The 17,500-nt window shown below is 47.6% G+C and overlaps 1 protein-coding gene and 1 long non-coding RNA gene across 2 annotated transcripts in view; one reads left to right on the top strand and one right to left on the bottom strand.

Moving 5' to 3' along the window:
* Positions 1-17,500, top strand: part of LOC134450929 (desmoglein-2.1-like) — a 511,642-nt gene that overhangs the window by 25,219 nt on the left and 468,923 nt on the right. The window lies entirely within an intron of this gene.
* On the bottom strand, positions 14,666-15,780 carry LOC134450936 (uncharacterized). Its single transcript, XR_010035173.1, has 3 exons — positions 15,545-15,780; positions 15,380-15,458; positions 14,666-15,293 (listed from the first exon to the last, which is right to left on the bottom strand). It is a non-coding gene; the product is annotated as an uncharacterized LOC134450936 (long non-coding RNA).

Here is a 17,500-nt window from a genome sequence, read left to right as displayed (position 1 = left end):
TTGATGTTTTCAGTATTAAACCAGTGGATTTGCACTGCACTGTGTTTATACATGTTTATTGACTCCCCTAGCGTTTCTTTAATACTGTCTGCAACCAAGTCAACCAGTCTGTCATGCCTAGCGGTGTAAAGCCCTTTGTAAACGTTGCAGCCGTTCAGTATATGGGCTATTGTTTCATTTTCATTTGTGGAAGAGTGGAGAATGCAGTGTGGGTCATGGTTTAAGGGGTACCAGGTAGCCAAGTTATATCTTGTCGGGAGGATCTGAAGGCGTGCTTTAATAGCAAAAATTACTATGTCCTCCCCAACTGCGTGGTTGGACAGCACAGAGTGGGAGAGTGCCTGATTAGCAAAGGGTAGCCCTGCCAATTTGCCTTGGAGTTTCAGGCTGGCCCAGCGCTGAGCGCACTGTGATCGTGCCATCTGCAGGAGGAAGGCCCGCGCATGTTTCGCGGGCAGCTCTTGCACATTTTCGCCCTGCGCGTACGTTGCGCATGGGTAGATGTAGGGGTCCGTTATGATGTTATCTCCCGACGTTATGCTTGTGCCATCTGGTTTGGCCCACCGCAAGTGTAGACCTGTGCGGTTGCAGAGATCGTTTAGATCGAGCCAGTCCGACCTCACACCAAAACCGGTAGCTCTGATGTCTAGCTTTCTGTTGCTTTTTTGCCGAAATCCTAGGAATTGGGCGTTGTCATATGCGGCTGGTACCTTGCGTCTCTGCAAATGCTGCAGAAGTGAGGCTCGCGCCATCTCCTTAATTCTCAGGTCGTCGTTGGCAAGCATGTTAAGGAGATGGTGGGTCCTGGTGGCGGTGTATACCCACTCGATGTTCGGGACACCCAAACCACCCTCCTTCTTTGACTGGAAGAGGATATGCCTTGTTGAACGCGTGTTTAACCCGAACCAACGTCTAACAGTTCTTACTGTGAGATTGTTCAATTCAGTCAGGGTTTTCTGTGGTATGTGGATGTTTGCGAAAAGGTGCTGGATTTTAGAGAGGGCTATTTCTGTGATGGCTTGCACTTTCATCATGATGGGTAGTGGGGCAGAGTCAATGAGATTTAATCTGTTTGCGTAATCGCTTGTGAGTTCTGAGAGTTGCTCTTCCCAGTCACCTGCCACATTAAATTTATGGCCGAGATATGTATATGTCGCGTGGCGTTGGTAGACTCTTAACGGTTCTTCCAGTATGGAAAAAGTGGGTGGCTTGTCCGATTTCGAATCGGTTTCCTCCACTGCGTCTTTCATAAAACACAGCGCATTTCGTCGGTTTGACCTGCAATTTCGACCACAAGAGAAAATGTTCTGTTCGTTGGAGCATGCTGTGTATGACAGACTCGGTTCTAGAGGCAATCTGCACGTCGTCGGCATATCCCTGCACGGGGCTTGGAGAGCGCGCCCCTGCAGGTGCGCACTGACCCATCCATTTCAGCCAATTGTCAATGGCCAAAATGAAGTTGATGGCGCTCCAGGGACAACCTGTCTTAATCCCTATCTCTAAGGGAATTGGGTCAGTTAAGATGTTGCCACAGATTACCTGGGTGAAGGATGTTTTGTAGATATCGATTATTATGTTTATGTAGGCCTGGGGGAGGTTTATTTCTTTCAATGCATGAATCATGATGTTGTGGGGCAGGGTCCCGAAAGCATCTCGAAAGTCCAAAAAAACAGCAAAGAGCACACACACACACACACACACACAAACACACACACGCGCACTCTTCCATCCACCTCTTAACAACATATAATCTCTCTCCCTTTCTCTCTCTCTCCCTCAGTCTGTCTCTCTCTCTCTCTGTCACACACACACACGCACGCATGCACGCACACACACACACACACACACATCAACATCACCACCCAATAGCACCGTCTCCGCATTTCCTTGCCTCATACATCACTTAACCGTGCCGGATGCAGCAGCCTTGGCCTTGTCTACACACACACACACACACACACACACACACACACACACACACACACACACACACACACACACACACACACACACACACACACACACACACACACACACACACACACACACACACACACACACACACACACACACACAGCCTTTTCTACCAGCTGTGGATAGCGAGCACACACACACACACACACACACACACACACACACACACACACACACACACACACACACACACACACACACACACACACACACACACACACACACACACACACACACACACACACACACACACACACACACACACATGCACACACAGATATAGCTCAACCCCTGTGGTAAGGAAGCACAGACTTATGTATGCTTTTTTGGACCCTAAACTGCAATGATGCCTTTTTGCATTCATCATATTTTCGTTTTGAGAAACTGGGTGCAGCAGAAGACCTTTTTCTTTATAACATCTCAATCTCTGAAGTGATAACATGAGTGCACTTGTGTGTAGGTGGCTGTGTGTGGGTGGAATTTAAGTGAGTTTGTGACAGGTGTGTGTGTGTGTGTGTGTGTGTGTGTGTGTGTGTGTGTGTGTGTGTGTGTGTGTGTGTGTGTGTGTGTGTGTGTGTGTGTGTGTGTGTGTGTGTGTGTGTTTGTTTTTGCGCTCAGAGGTAATATGTGTGTGTGCACAGGTGTGTTTTTGCACATAGGTATCTGTGTGTGTGTGCGTGTGTGTGTGTGTGTGTGTGTGTGTGTGTGTGTGTGTGTGTGTGTGTGTGTGTGTGTGTGTGTGTGTGTGTGTGTGTGTGTGTGTGTGTTGTGCATGGGAAGATCGCTCAGAGGCAATCTCATTTTCATGCGTTCGCTTCCTCTCCCCTTCAATGGCAGGCAGGCAGGCACACGTCTACACGGGGGGAGAAATAGGGCCCGGGCACTTTTGATTTAATGGGCCGCCTCATGATTAGCGGCGCAGAACTGACTCACCGGTGGACCTGCACCCTCATGGTCCCCTATTTTCAGAAATGTAAAAACAAAAAAACAAAAAACAAACATTTTTTTGTACATTTCTGAAAATAGGGGCCCACAAGGGTGCGGGGCCCACCGGGAAATGCCCGCTGTGCCAGATGGCCAGTCCAGCCCTGGCAGGCAGGCACCCGGCTTCACAAGCACACAGGCACACAGGCCTGCCGGTTTGAGTGATTCCTGTCTGCCTGCCTGTCGGTCTAGTACAGTGATTCTCAAAGTGTGGTCCGGGGACCACTAGTGGTCCGCGACAGAGCTCAGGTGGTCCGCGAGGGGATTGCTACTTGTCCAGAGACAAGCTAGAAGTAGGCTATATTCATGACATTATTGCAAAGCTGAACATAGCTAGAGTCATATTTTCATCACAATAAGACAGGCTTGTAAATGTAAATTCAAAAATAAGGGATTTGCATCGAAATTAGCACTGGTCAACTGTTAATTCAGTTGACAGGTGGTCCCTGAACATTTTTGGGGGGACAAAGTGGTCCTCGGTCAGAAAAAGTTTGAGAAACGCTGGGCTAGTGTGATTGACGGCTTATGTTTAAGGCATGAGGTCACTGATTGGAACATCCTACTTCCTGCTGTGGAGCTTCCTCAGGGCAAGACCGCAGGACCGGCCAATCAGAATCACAGGGGCAGGCAGGGCAGGCAGGGAGGAGGGGGAGGAGAAGTGGGGATGGGGAGGGGGGCTGTCAAAGCTATAGGACTATACAGATGTGTGGGCGTCTGTGTGTGTGTTTGTGTGTGTGTGTGTGTGTGTGTGTGTGTGTGTGTGTGTGTGTGTGTGTGTGTGTGTGTGTGTGTGTGTGTGTGTGTGTGTGTGTGTGTGTGTGTGTGTGTGTGTGTGTGTGTGTGTGACTCCATGAGTGTCTTTGGGTGCGTGTGTGCTTATAAGTTGTATGTGTTCGTGGGTGTGTTCATGTGTGTGTGCATGTGTGAGTTTAAAGGTGCCCTGTGTAGAGTGGTGGCCAGAGCAGGTATTAAAACTGTGCTGCCTATAGCCAAATATGATCTTTTCATGAATATTTACAAACTAGTAAACTAATATTTACTAGTATGAGCAAAGTACAGTAAGTTAAACATGTCTATTTCTGGAAATTCAAAACGGCTGACCATGGAGAGGATCCCCCTTTTTATGTATGAAAAGTGCCATTTTTCCAGTCATAATGAAGAATTTGAAGGTCGTGGTAAGTATTCATGAAAAAGTTAACATTTGTGAATGGTCAAAATGAATTCTGGAATTAAACTACTAAAAATATTACACAGTGCACCTTTAAGAGAAAGACTGTGCATGTACATGTGCCAGTGTGTGTGGGCACACATCTGAATGTGTGTGCGTGTGTGTGTGCCCGCATGTACTTATATCCTTCAAACCATTCCAGATCGTGTCATTCGTTTTAGCGAGAACTCTTGCTTTTGCCAGACTTTGTTGAATTAATAAAAGAGCCGTATTAAGCTTGTTCAACTGAACACATTTTAATCCGAGGGGATTCATTATGTTTAATTTCGCCGGCTGCGCTGGCACCTCTCATCTTTTATCTGCCGCTAATGTGCTACAGGACCAGGAGGAGGAGAAAAGGAGAGAGAGAGAGAGAGAGAGAGAGAGAAAAGTAGAGAGAGAGAGAGAGAGAGAGAGAGAGAGAGAGAGAGAGAGAGAGAGAGAGAGAGAGAGAGAGAGAGAGAGAGAGAGAGAGAGATGCCACTAATGTGCTACAGGACCAAGAGGAGACTAAAAGTACCTCTGTGCCGCCCGCCCGCTCACTACCTGTTTCAACTCCCAGCCAATCACGACGGTTATTTGTTTTTGTAAGATGGAGAAATGGAGAGAGGGGGACAGCGAGATAGAGAGCAACAGGGAAAGAAAGAGACTGAGAGGGACAGGGACATAGAGAGAAACAGGGGAAAGAAAGAGACTGATAGAGGGACAGGGAGAGGGATATATAGAGAAGCAGAAAGAGAGGGAGAGGTAGAGAGAGAGAGAGAGAGAGAGAGAGAGCAGAAGAGAACATATACAGGAACAAAGAGAGCAAGAGGAGGAGAGAAATACAGTGAAAGCCCACCTTTTAAACTTCCATTGTCATTGTGACACAGCACACAGTGGTCACTGCATCGAAATTGCATTTGTGCCCCACCCGTGCAAGGGGGGCCGCCCCAAACGACACCCCAAGGGAGCAGTGCAGCGAGATGGTACCATGCTCAGTGTACCTCGTCGTGGAGGAGGATGGGAAAGAGCACTAGTAAATTACTCCCCTCACCAACCTGGCCAGTCAGGAGTCGAGGTGGCAATCTTTGTACTACAAGTCTGACACCCTAACCACTTACCCATGACTACCCAAACTGAGACAGATGAAGAAGTCGACAGAGAAAGAGAGAGGGGGGGGGGCACACAGACTGAACAGCTTGTGAAGCATTTAAACACAAAAAAACTCATGCACCCCATGCAGTTTGGTTTTAGAGCCAACCACTCAGCCGATACTGCATGCTGCTATTTTATAAAACACATCAAGGCTAATCTTGATAAGGTAGGAGTGGTGGGTGCTGTGTTCTTACACGAAAGGCTCGAAAGGCTTTTGACACAGTCAATCACCCAGTACTCCTCTCAAAGTTGGCGTGCTTTCAGCTGGCTCGGGGTGAACTAAAGTGGATAGAGTCCTATCTATTAAATAGGGCCCAATGTGTTAAGATAAATGATAAAATATCTTCCTTAAAAGCATGCTCTATGGGGGCGCCACAAGGTTCCATATTGGGACCTTTGTTGTTCAGCACTTACATAAATGATCTTCCATCTGTATGTGAGGGTGTGGAGATACTGATGTATGCTGACGACACTGTATTATTTACACACGGCAAAGATCCGGAAAAGGTGGCCAGCAAAGTGACTCAAACACTAACCAAGGTCTCAACGTGGTTAAAAACCTCCTGTCTCACACTAAATACCAACAAAACTGTTACAATGTATTTTCACAATAGATTTAAACTAAATTATGTTCCAGACATATATGCTGATGGAACAAAGCTAAATAATGTTGATGAGTTTAAATATTTAGGTGTGACCTTAAAAGCTGGGTAATACTGTAAAGTATAGCATATCCAATTGCAGACATATTCGTAACTCACTGAGTATTGATGCTGCTGTGACTTATGTCAGTGCTATGATTATGTCCCACCTGCATTATTGTTTATCAAGCTGGTCCCAGGCCAACAAGACTGTCTTAAAATCCATTGATTCACTATACTAGCATGCCCTGAAGGTCCTAGATAGAAGATCTTTTCAGTACCACCATTGTCCCATACTGAGCAAGTATAATATGCTCAGCCTTGAAAACATCATACAATTTTCTGATCTGCGGCTAATCCATAAAATCATTCACAATGCAGCACCCCCACCTCTAAGAACATTTGTCCAACCCTGCTCTGAACTGATGAGCAGAACGTCAAGATCCACCATTAGGGGTGATTGTAGTCTCCCAATCCGATAAACTGCTTGTGCTCAGTCAGCCTTCTCTTTCAGGGCAACCAAAACATGGAATAGTCTTCCCAGTAACCTAAAAAGTATTACTGATTATCAGGCCTTTTCAAGGGGTGTGAAAAAATGGATATTAACCAAGCAGTTTTGTCAACATTAATCATATGTTTCTTAATTCAAAATATGACTCATACTGTATGCCATTTTTAATGTGTGTGTGTGGGTGTGTGTGTGCGTGTGTGTGTGTGTGTGTGTGGGTATGACCCATGGCCTATGGATGTGCTCATTTGTTTATTTGTTTATGTACTGTATTTTACAGTTTTTGCCTACTGCTTGCACACAATTTGCAAAATTTGGCTCATTAAGTCAAAACTCTACACACAAGCCAATAACTCTCAACACTTGGAGATAAACCCTGCACATATATGCCAACATGAAACCCTGCTATCAAAACCTAAAAATTGCCATAAAAACTTAACAATCTTTTGTCAAAACCTCACTGTTAAAAGTAGAGTGTCGAGGGTCTTACGGATAGGCACACAGATACGGCAGGACGCAGGAGATGGAGTTTTTGCGTTTTTATTTTGCAAACCACAGTGAGCCATAGACCATAAACAAAACCAAAAATAAACCAAAAAGTTGAAAAATATAACTATACACTATTTACAAAAATATACAAAAAATAAACAGGTTGCGAGGAACCAAAATAAATTTGCACAAAAGAAATAAACTAACTAGCCTTAGGCTCGAATGCAAATTAGCCATCAAAATACTCACACTTCTGAGTAGGCCTATATTATGGCAGAGCAAACAAATACAGGTCTTGTGTCTACCTGGCTCTCCTAGAGAATGAGAACATCCCCATTATGAAGGATGCCTGCCTCTTCCCTATAGGTGGCTAAAACAAATGCCTGAAGAAAAAACAGGGAATTTTACACAGGCAGTACATCTTAATTAATTTAAATCTTTTAAAAGCGCGCTACAACAAAATAAATACTATCAGGCCTTAACAAGAAAATTAACAAACAAATACAAATGCATGGCAACATGCAAATGCCAATAACCATGACGTTTTTGGATATTAACTGTCAATGAGATGGCGAGAGGACGCGCACACGCGAACGTGCCCAAGGATAAAAACGTCACTCTCGCCAGCACGCAACCCTTTGTCAAACACGGAAGTGCTGCGAGACCGGTAAGATGGAAAACTTTCATTTGCTGAAGAAACATTGTTAGGTGCTCTTAAAACACTGAAAAACCACTCGTTTTAAATCATAATGATGAATAATGGAATTAGGCATAACAAAATAAAGAAACAAAATATATTGACAAAACTTGAATTTCGTGTGGTTTGTGATTGAAAATGTATGCGCGTTTGGGTGCAATGTATGCGAGTGTAATGTATGAATACTCCGGGTTTAAATGGTTGTCAGCTAAGCATGTGTCGACCCATGATGACTAACAAGACCATAAATGCAGAATATGAAAATGAAACAAACTGAAGTTCATGAACAAAAATAATAACTCGGTCAAAAGATTGAATGGGGAGACTGGTTCATGCTTTCAATGGCGCCTGCTACAGCAGACGCCGTGATGATGACGCGCGCTCACGGGTCGCATCATCACACACCCCCCAACTTATGTTTGGCCCTCCTCATCGGGGCGGGAAAGAAAGTCTGCAGGGATGTTACTTTTCCCGGGTCTGTACAAGACAGAGAACTTGTAGGGTTGGAGCGACAGATACCACCGGGTTATGCGGGCATTACTGTCCCGCATTCTGTCCAGCCATTGCAATGCCCGGTGGTCTGTCTCTACATTGAACTCCTTGCCCAACAAGTAATACTTCAGGGTGTCCAGCGCCCACTTGATGGCTAGACACTCTTTCTCCACGGTAGAGTACCTAGTCTCCCGTGGAAAAAGCTTACGGCTAATGTAGATGACAGGCCCTCGATTCTCCCCCTCTCCCTGCAACAACACGGCCCCCAGCCCCAATCCAGAGGCGTCGGTCTGGACCGTGAAGGGCAGGTCAAAATCGGGGCTCTGCAGGACTGGACTGCAACACAAACAGCCCTTAAGATCCTGGAAGGCCTTTTCGCATGCCTCCGTCCAGACCAACTTGTTTGGGCTGGACTTTCTTGTGAGGTCGGTCAGTGGGGAGGCTCGAGTGGAGAAGTCCGGGATAAATCTCCGGTACCACCCCACTAACCCCAAGAAGGAGCGGACCCCCTTCTTTGTTGTGGGTGGCAAACAGCTGCGCACGGCCTCCACCTTGGAGACCTGGGGTTTGATTGTGCCACCACCCAGGACGTAGCCCAAGTAGCACACCTCAGGCTTGGCGATCTGGCATTTGCTGGCGTTGACCACCAACCCGGCAGCCTGGATGCGCTGGAAGACGTCGGCCAGATGTCGAAGGTGGTCTTCCCACGACGTGCTGAAGATCACGACGTCGTCGATGTAGGCGGCGGCAAAGGATTCCGCCCCCACCAGCACCTGGTCCATCAGCCGCTGAAAGGTGGCGGCAGCTCCGTGTAGGCCGAATGGCATGGTGGTGAACTGGAACAAGCCGGTGGGCGCACGGAAAGCGGTCAGCTCCTGAGCTTGGGGTGTCAAGGGTACCTGCCAGTACCCCTTGCACAGGTCGAGGGTGCTCAGGTATACCGCCTTCCCGAGCCGCTCCACCAGCTCGTCCACTCTCGGCATTGGGTAGGGATCGAAGGCGGAGATGGCGTTGAGCTTCGAGAAGTCTACGCAGAATCGCAGCGCCCCATCCTTCTTAGGGACGAGTACAACTGGGCTGCACCATTGACTGCGGGACGGAACGATGACTCCCATCTCCAGCATGGACTGGACTTCTTCCTTCAAGGCGGGGATCAGGCGTGCAGGGACTCGGAGAGAGGTCTGTCGAATGGGACCCGGGGCCGTCAGCTGGATGTCGTGGTCGATGACTGACGTTCGGCCCGGCTCCTCCCTGAAGAGACCCTCTGGGATGACGCGCTGAAGCTCCGCCTGGTGACGACTGGAGAGATGGTCAATCGCCGGATGTGTAGCTCCACCTCCGCGGGTGGGAAAATACTGCTCATGCAGCTCTTCCTCCTCAGGCACAACACGTGCCCACCTCGCGTTGGCGACTGGTTCTGGCCGAGACACCCACTCCTTTAGCAGGTTCACATGGAACACCTGCTTCGGCTTGCGGCGGTCCGGCATTGCGACCTCATAGGTCACGGGGCCCATCTTCCGGAGGACCTCGTAAGGGCCTTGCCACCTGGCAAGAAGACTGCTCTCGGATGATGGGAGCAGGAGAAGGACTTTCTGCCCCGGGTTGAAGGAACGACTGCGGGCGGTCCGGTCGTACCAGGACTTCTGGCTGGACTGGGCTTGCTCTTTGTTGTCGTGAGCAAGGCTGCTGAGCTCCTCCAGCTTGTCCCGCATCTTGAGCACGTAGCTGACGATGTTGACAGGCGCAGCAGGACCCTCTCCCATCCAGGACTCTCGGAGGATATCCAGGGGACCCCTCACCTGGCGACCGTAGAGGAATTCAAACGGTGAGTAGCCTGTCGACGCTTGCGGGACCTCCCTGTAGGCGAAGAGCAGGAAGGGCAGCCATTGGTCCCAGTCAGCTCCTGTGTTGTCCACGAACTTTCGGAGCATCGCCTTCAGTGTTTGGTTGAATCTTTCAACCATGCCATCTGTCTGCGGGTGGTAGGGTGTGGTTCTGATGCCCTTGATACCCAACAGAGAGTACACCTGCTTCATGAAGCGTGAGTTGAAGTTGGTGCCTTGGTCGGTGAGGATCTCTGAGGGGACTCCCACCCGGGAGAACAGCTGGATGAGGCAGTTGGCAACCTGCCTTGACTTTGTGTTTCGGAGGGGGAAAGCTTCGGGGTATCTTGTAGCGTAATCGCTAATGACCAGTATGTAGCGATGGCCAGCCCTACTTTTGTCAAGGGGACCTACTATGTCCATGGCGATACGTGCAAATGGGGTGTCGATGATGGGGAGGTTGACTAGGGGAGCCTTAGAGCATTTGTGTGTGCGGTTAGTGAGTTGGCAGGTTGGGCAGGATTTACAAAAATTCACCATTTCCTGGTAAACTCCAGGCCAATAAAAACGACCAGAAATCCTATCAATGGTTTTCTGCTGGCCGAGGTGACCTGCCCAGGGAATGCTATGGGCAACCTCCAAAACCTTGGACCTGAGGGATTTGGGTACCACTAGCTGCTCTCCTCCTTCACTAACACGCATTAATTTGTCATCTCTGAGCACAAAGCAATCCTTGCCCAGAACAGCAGCCCTAACCAATTCACGATCATCGGTTACCACTTTGTTAAAGCACTCAATCAGGGTTGGATCATCTTTCTGTAGACGCACAAAGTCTGGAACATCAATGCTGCTATCGAGAGGCGGTAGGGACACGGCCTCCTGCACAGGAGTACCTAAAACTTTCTCCCTCCGCCTGGCAGACTTTGATTTCCTTTCTTTGTGCTCTGTGGGGCCATCAGCATAGGGCAGCTCCTGCCACATGTCAGCAGAGTTGGCTTTTGCCTGGGCCCTAGTCACAACCATCCCTGTAACTACCGTAGCATTACGCTGTAACAGGTCGGCTAAGACGGGTACGTCTTGGCCTAAGACTACTGGGTAGGGGCATGTATCCATCACAGCAACATTCAAAAGGTAAGCTTGACCTTCAATTTCAATTCGCACATCAGCAGTTTTATGTTCACTTTCATCTCCATGTATGCAACGTACTTTAACACTGCCTGTAAACCTTACAGCATTTTCATCAAGGCAGCTAGTCTGGATAAAGGATTGGCTACTTCCAGAATCCACCAAGGCTTGTAACACCCTACCGTTAACTCTAACGGGCACTAAGACATCCATGCAGCTAGGGGGTGCTACGTTATCATTAGAGGGGGTGTAACAGAATCTGCCAACACTAGAGGGGTTAAGGGGGCAATTAGGCTTAATGTGGTCGGGCTGTCCACAGCCGTGACAAATTACACGGGGCTTGGGCCTAGTGGGCTGGTTAGGCTTGTGGTGGGGGCTATGTGTAGTGTGAGGGCTAGACCTAGAGTAAGGGGCATTGGATTGTTGGAACTCACGACCACCACCCGCAGACTTGGCTTGTTGACGTTGGTCAGGCTGTCGCTGGGCACCATGGGTCCGACGGTTGTTCTGGTCCTGGTTCCCGATCTGGTAGCCCCGGCGATGTCGTCGTGCTGAGACGAAGGCCTCCACCAACTCGGCCGCCTCCTTGGATGTCAGCGGGTTCCGTTCCATGACCCACACCTTCAGCTCTGGGTTGAGCATTCGGATGAACTGCTCCAGAACGATAGCATCTCCGATCTGCTCCTTGGTTTTCATGCTTGGGCACATCCACTTCTGGTAGAGATCCGCGAGTCTTGACTGGAGTTCTTTCGCCGTCTCTCCATCTTGGACAGTCGTGGCCCGGAATCGGTGTCTGTAGGCTTCAGAGTCGATTTCATATTTTGTCAGGATGGCCTGCTTCACTTTGACGTAGTCCTGGGCGTCAATAATGTCCATTGCCACATAGGCAGCACGGGCTTTCCCTGTTAACAGGGGGACAAGAAAAACAGCCCAACTCTCCACTGGCCACCTGTTCACGGCAGCAATCCTCTCGAAAGTTGTGAGGTAGTGCTCAATGTCTTCCTCTTCAGAGTAGGGCACCATCTTGGGAGGCCGGTAGCCGAATTGCTCTGGGGTGAGGGGCAAAGGCCAGGATGACTCAGACACACGGCTGCTTCCACGGGATTCCGGTCTGCTCTCAAGAGCCACGCTCGCAGACCTTCGAGGTTGCTGGTCAGACTGGTGGTCAGGGTGGGCCTCCGGTTCAGGTGCTGGAGGGTCTTGGGATTCCTCGGCCACCGCTGGGGTCGGACGGTGCTGGTTCTCCACGCCCACCAGTGTCTGAAGCTGTTGGAACTGATGATGGATTGCGTTCCACTTCTGGTCCTGGCGCTGTGCTGCTTTCTCCCACTTTTCCTCTCTCTTCTGCTGGGCCAGGATGAAGCCAGCAAGTGTTGCCTCCAGCTTGCTCATCCGGTCTTCGGGTGGTGCGGACTGGGGCCTGGACTTGTTGACATCCTCCTCCAGCTCAGCAGGTGGCGCTGCAGTTGCGCCGAGGGTGGTCTTGCTTCTCACGATTTGGTCTTGCTTCTGCTCGGGTTTGCTCTGTGGTTGCATCATCTTCACTGCCTACTGTGTGCCGACCCCTTTTGACACTGGTCCGAACCGCTGCCACCAAATGTTAAAAGTAGAGTGTCGAGGGTCTTACGGATAGGCACACAGATACGGCAGGACGCAGGAGATGGAGTTTTTGCGTTTTATTTTGCAAACCACAGTGAGCCATAGACCATAAACAAAACCAAAAATAAACCAAAAAGTTGAAAAATATAACTATACACTATTTACAAAAATATACAAAAAATAAACAGGTTGCGAGGAACCAAAATAAATTTGCACAAAAGAAATAAACTAACTAGCCTTAGGCTCGAATGCAAATTAGCCATCAAAATACTCACACTTCTGAGTAGGCCTATATTATGGCAGAGCAAACAAATACAGGTCTTGTGTCTACCTGGCTCTCCTAGAGAATGAGAACATCCCCATTATGAAGGATGCCTGCCTCTTCCCTATAGGTGGCTAAAACAAATGCCTGAAGAAAAAACAGGGAATTTTACACAGGCAGTACATCTTAATTAATTTAAATCTTTTAAAAGCGCGCTACAACAAAATAAATACTATCAGGCCTTAACAAGAAAATTAACAAACAAATACAAATGCATGGCAACATGCAAATGCCAATAACCATGACGTTTTTGGATATTAACTGTCAATGAGATGGCGAGAGGACGCGCACACGCGAACGTGCCCAAGGATAAAAACGTCACTCTCGCCAGCACGCAACCCTTTGTCAAACACGGAAGTGCTGCGAGACCGGTAAGATGGAAAACTTTCATTTGCTGAAGAAACATTGTTAGGTGCTCTTAAAACACTGAAAAACCACTCGTTTTAAATCATAATGATGAATAATGGAATTAGGCATAACAAAATAAAGAAACAAAACATATTGACAAAACTTGGATTTCGTGTGGTTTGTGATTGAAAATGTATGCGCGTTTGGATGCAATGTATGCGAGTGTAATGTATGAATACTCCGGGTTTAAATGGTTGTCAGCTAAGCATGTGTCGACCCATGATGACTAACAAGACCATAAATGCAGAATATGAAAATGAAACAAACTGAAGTTCATGAACAAAAATAATAACTCGGTCAAAAGATTGAATGGGGAGACTGGTTCATGCTTTCAATGGCGCCTGCTACAGCAGACGCCGTGATGATGACGCGCGCTCACGGGTCGCATCATCACACTCACTTTCATGTCAAAAGACACACATTAGCACCAAATGAGAAAACAAAGTAGTTCAACATTAAAACAGTTTTCTGCTTTATACAAAACACAGCAGTCTTTCTTTTTGTAACAGTCTATTCAGTCTCACAGAATGTACATCTTCACAAGACCCCAACATTCAATACTGTATATACGTAGGCTAACTGTACCTTACAGTGCAGGACATTAAACTGAAGCAATGTATTTCAAACACACTCTACATCACTCAACATCACTCTAAACACAACAGTGTGTAGGTGAGCTTATGGACCATTTGTTTGAGTATTGGGTATATTCACAAATGTTCAAACATCTAAATATGATATAAATATGTGGTTGACATCAACATGCTGTAATGAAAAACATAGTCAATATACTTTGCTTGGGTATGAGGTATTCTCACAGTAACGAAGTAGGCCTACAATACATTTCCAGACACAATGTGCAGCTGACATCTACATGACGTCATCAAAATGATATCATGTTCCGTCAGTTTGCTCAAGTGCTTGCTTGGTTGTGTTCTGAGAATTACACTATTACGTGTATTTCTACAAACTATCATGTTCATACCTAACATGTGATGATGAAGACAAAAGGCTACTCCTGGCATCAGGCTAGGTTTTACAGTATGTGAGTCAGTCAATGCCATTGTAGCGGAGTGGACTTTTAATGTTTATAAATAATCACCGACTTAGATCTATGTAGTAACTACGCCAGGGGTAGACAGTAAGCTACCACCAAAATATACCTTGGGTATCCATAAGGCTCACAGGTTCGTGGTACAGGCACAAGAGACGAGGATCTCATATAAAATAGTTTATTAATTACAAAATTGGTTCCACACTATATACAAATACAATACTGAAGTAATGTGCAATCAGCAGCTAAAACACTCATTCACATATGGATTGCACAGGCATATCACACTCCCAGCCACAGAGGGGCTATGCAGAAACAAGTAAGCAACCCCACGATGACAACCCCAGAAATCCAGGAGAGGTATTACGGTAATTGAACCACAGCAACACTAAAATAAAAATACATGCTTTAGACAAACCAAATGAAATCAAAAGAAACACAGCGGGTGAAATTAAATAAACATGCAAATCACAGCAAACAAAGAAAATAGAAAATAGGTACTGCAAAGCACACGTGTCATATTAGGCTCAGGGGCATCGGAGGCGCGCACTGGAAACTGTTCACCTGTTGGAGTGACCAAGGAGCGCGCGCAGACGCGCAATACGCACCGTGAAGGGGAGGGGGAGGCGGAGTAGCAACTACCGCCATCCAACGCACACACGGTACACTCAACAGCACCACAGACAATAAACAAACAATACCACACAGGACAACAAAACGTTAACAGAATGAAACTGTTGGAATCTGTTTTCTCGTCAAAACAGCAGCTGGTAGAGGAAACGTGGACACATCGCACCGCTGGTCACTTGCTGTAGAGACCGCCAATGTAATAGCTAAAAACAGAGAAAGCCTCAGTCAGAACCCGTGACAGTAGTGACTTTACGAAAGATGGAACGTGAATATGTTACCGGCAACCCACCTCGGAGCGCACTTGAGGCCCATAGCTCGCGATCAGTCTCAGGGAGCCACAACGCCACGGTTACCCTCGCCTCCAGGAACTGTTTTAAGACAATGTTTCCAATTACAAATCAATGCAACTATAGGGAATGCATAGGACTGTTATGTCGTTGGGACCACAACTCACCATGGGCTGGTTTACAGCATAATTCATGCACTTTAACTGCACAAAGCAGGGCGAACTTTGACGTTCACTCGATCTGATCCGACCTCAGACAAAAAGGTACGCGGCTAGTGCCCACGACGCGGCCTGGCAGTGAGCGGAAGCGCCAGCAGGAAGAGCTAACCTCGCCAGATATTTATCGATTTCAGCCCGCCTACGGCTGTCAATCAAACAGGAGCGTCACCGAGCAGGTGCGCCCTGTTACATTTTTCCCCTGCTTCTTTTGTCGGCGACCCGACGACAAAGAAATAAAAAGAAAGCAAATCAAGCAAACTAGAAGAGATGCCTAGCAGATTACTTGTTAGCCTCAAACACTGAAACCCACATCCCACCATGATGCGTCATCACAACCACACGCACACATACTGGCATTCACACTTACGCACATTGGCACCTGCGCTCTCACAGGCGCGTGCTCACTCAAACACGCAGAAGCACCAGCACAAGCACACGCACACACCTAAAAAACACACAGCCAATTAATCAATACCATCAAGCACACACACACGCACATACACAGACAATGCAGGACAGCGCCAGGTGTCAAACCCTGTTGGTTTAACACGTTCCCAGAGCCCTGCAGCCCCCCACTTGAAGCGTGGTTCCCCGGCCCTGTGGATGACTGTCCTCCTCTCGACCTAAACGGGGAGGATTGCCCACCGCCCCTAGACCACGTTGACGGAGAGGGCTGGGTACGTAAGGGAGAGTTCGGCCTATTGCAGTTGCGCGCAAGGTGGCCGGGCCGTTGGCACCGCCAGCATATCATGGACCCACCATACGAGCCTGTTGGAGAATGCTGTTGGTTTTTCTTCCACGTGTCGACCCACTGTTCTAACAGGTCGAGTTGCACCTGCTGCTTTCTCGCAATTTCCTTCAGCTCCGACAGGTCATGTCTCTCCATGTTGCACGGGGGTGCGCAAAGACTCTCGAGGGGAAGAACCACGGGGAACACAACTGACTGGACGCAACCGCTCACCTGTTGGTATAGCCAGACCCCAACAACCAGCTGCTGTTTTGATTATTAACAAAAAAAGACAGAAGACAATCCAAAACTAAACAATAACCACTGCTGTAACACAATCATGCATTTGTACATTTAATTTCGAACCGCTTACAAAATCAAAATGGGATCCACGTCTCTATAATTGGCTATACATCCTGCCGACATAAACGCCAAATGTAGCGGAGTGGACTTTTAAGGTTTATAAATAATCACCGACTTAGATCTATGTAGCGACTACGCCAGGGGTAGACAGTAGCTACCACCAAAATATACCTTGGGTAACCATAAGGCTCACAGGTTCGTGGTACAGGCACAAGAGACGAGGATCCCATATAAAATAGTTTATTAATTACAAAATTGGTTCCACACTATATACAAATACAATACTGAAGTAATGTGCAATCAGCAGCTAAAACACTCATTCACATATGGGTTGCACAGGCATATCACACTCCCAGCCACAGAGGGGCTATGCAGAAACAAGTAAGCAACCCCACGATGACAACCCCAGAAATCCAGGAGAGGTATTACGGTAATTGAACCACAGCAACACTAAAATAAAAATACATGCTTTAGACAAACCAAATGAAATCAAAAGAAACACAGCGGGTGAAATTAAATAAACATGCAAATCACAGCAAACAAAGAAAATAGAAAATAGGTACTGCAAAGCACACGTGTCATATTAGGCTCAGGGGCATCGGAGGCGCGCACTGGAAACTGTTCACCTGTTGGAGTGACCAAGGAGCGCGCGCAGACGCGCAATACGCACCGTGAAGGGGAGGGGGAGGCGGAGTAGCAACTACCGCCATCCAACGCACACACGGTACACTCAACAGCACCACAGACAATAAACAAACAATACCACACAGGACAACAAAACGTTAACAGAATGAAACTGTTGGAATCTGTTTTCT

This window comes from Engraulis encrasicolus, chromosome 6 (genome assembly GCF_034702125.1).
Source record: "Engraulis encrasicolus isolate BLACKSEA-1 chromosome 6, IST_EnEncr_1.0, whole genome shotgun sequence".
NCBI lineage: Eukaryota > Metazoa > Chordata > Actinopteri > Clupeiformes > Engraulidae > Engraulis > Engraulis encrasicolus.
The sequence above is the reverse complement of the archived record's forward strand: the minus strand, read 5'-3'. Positions and strand labels throughout refer to the sequence as shown.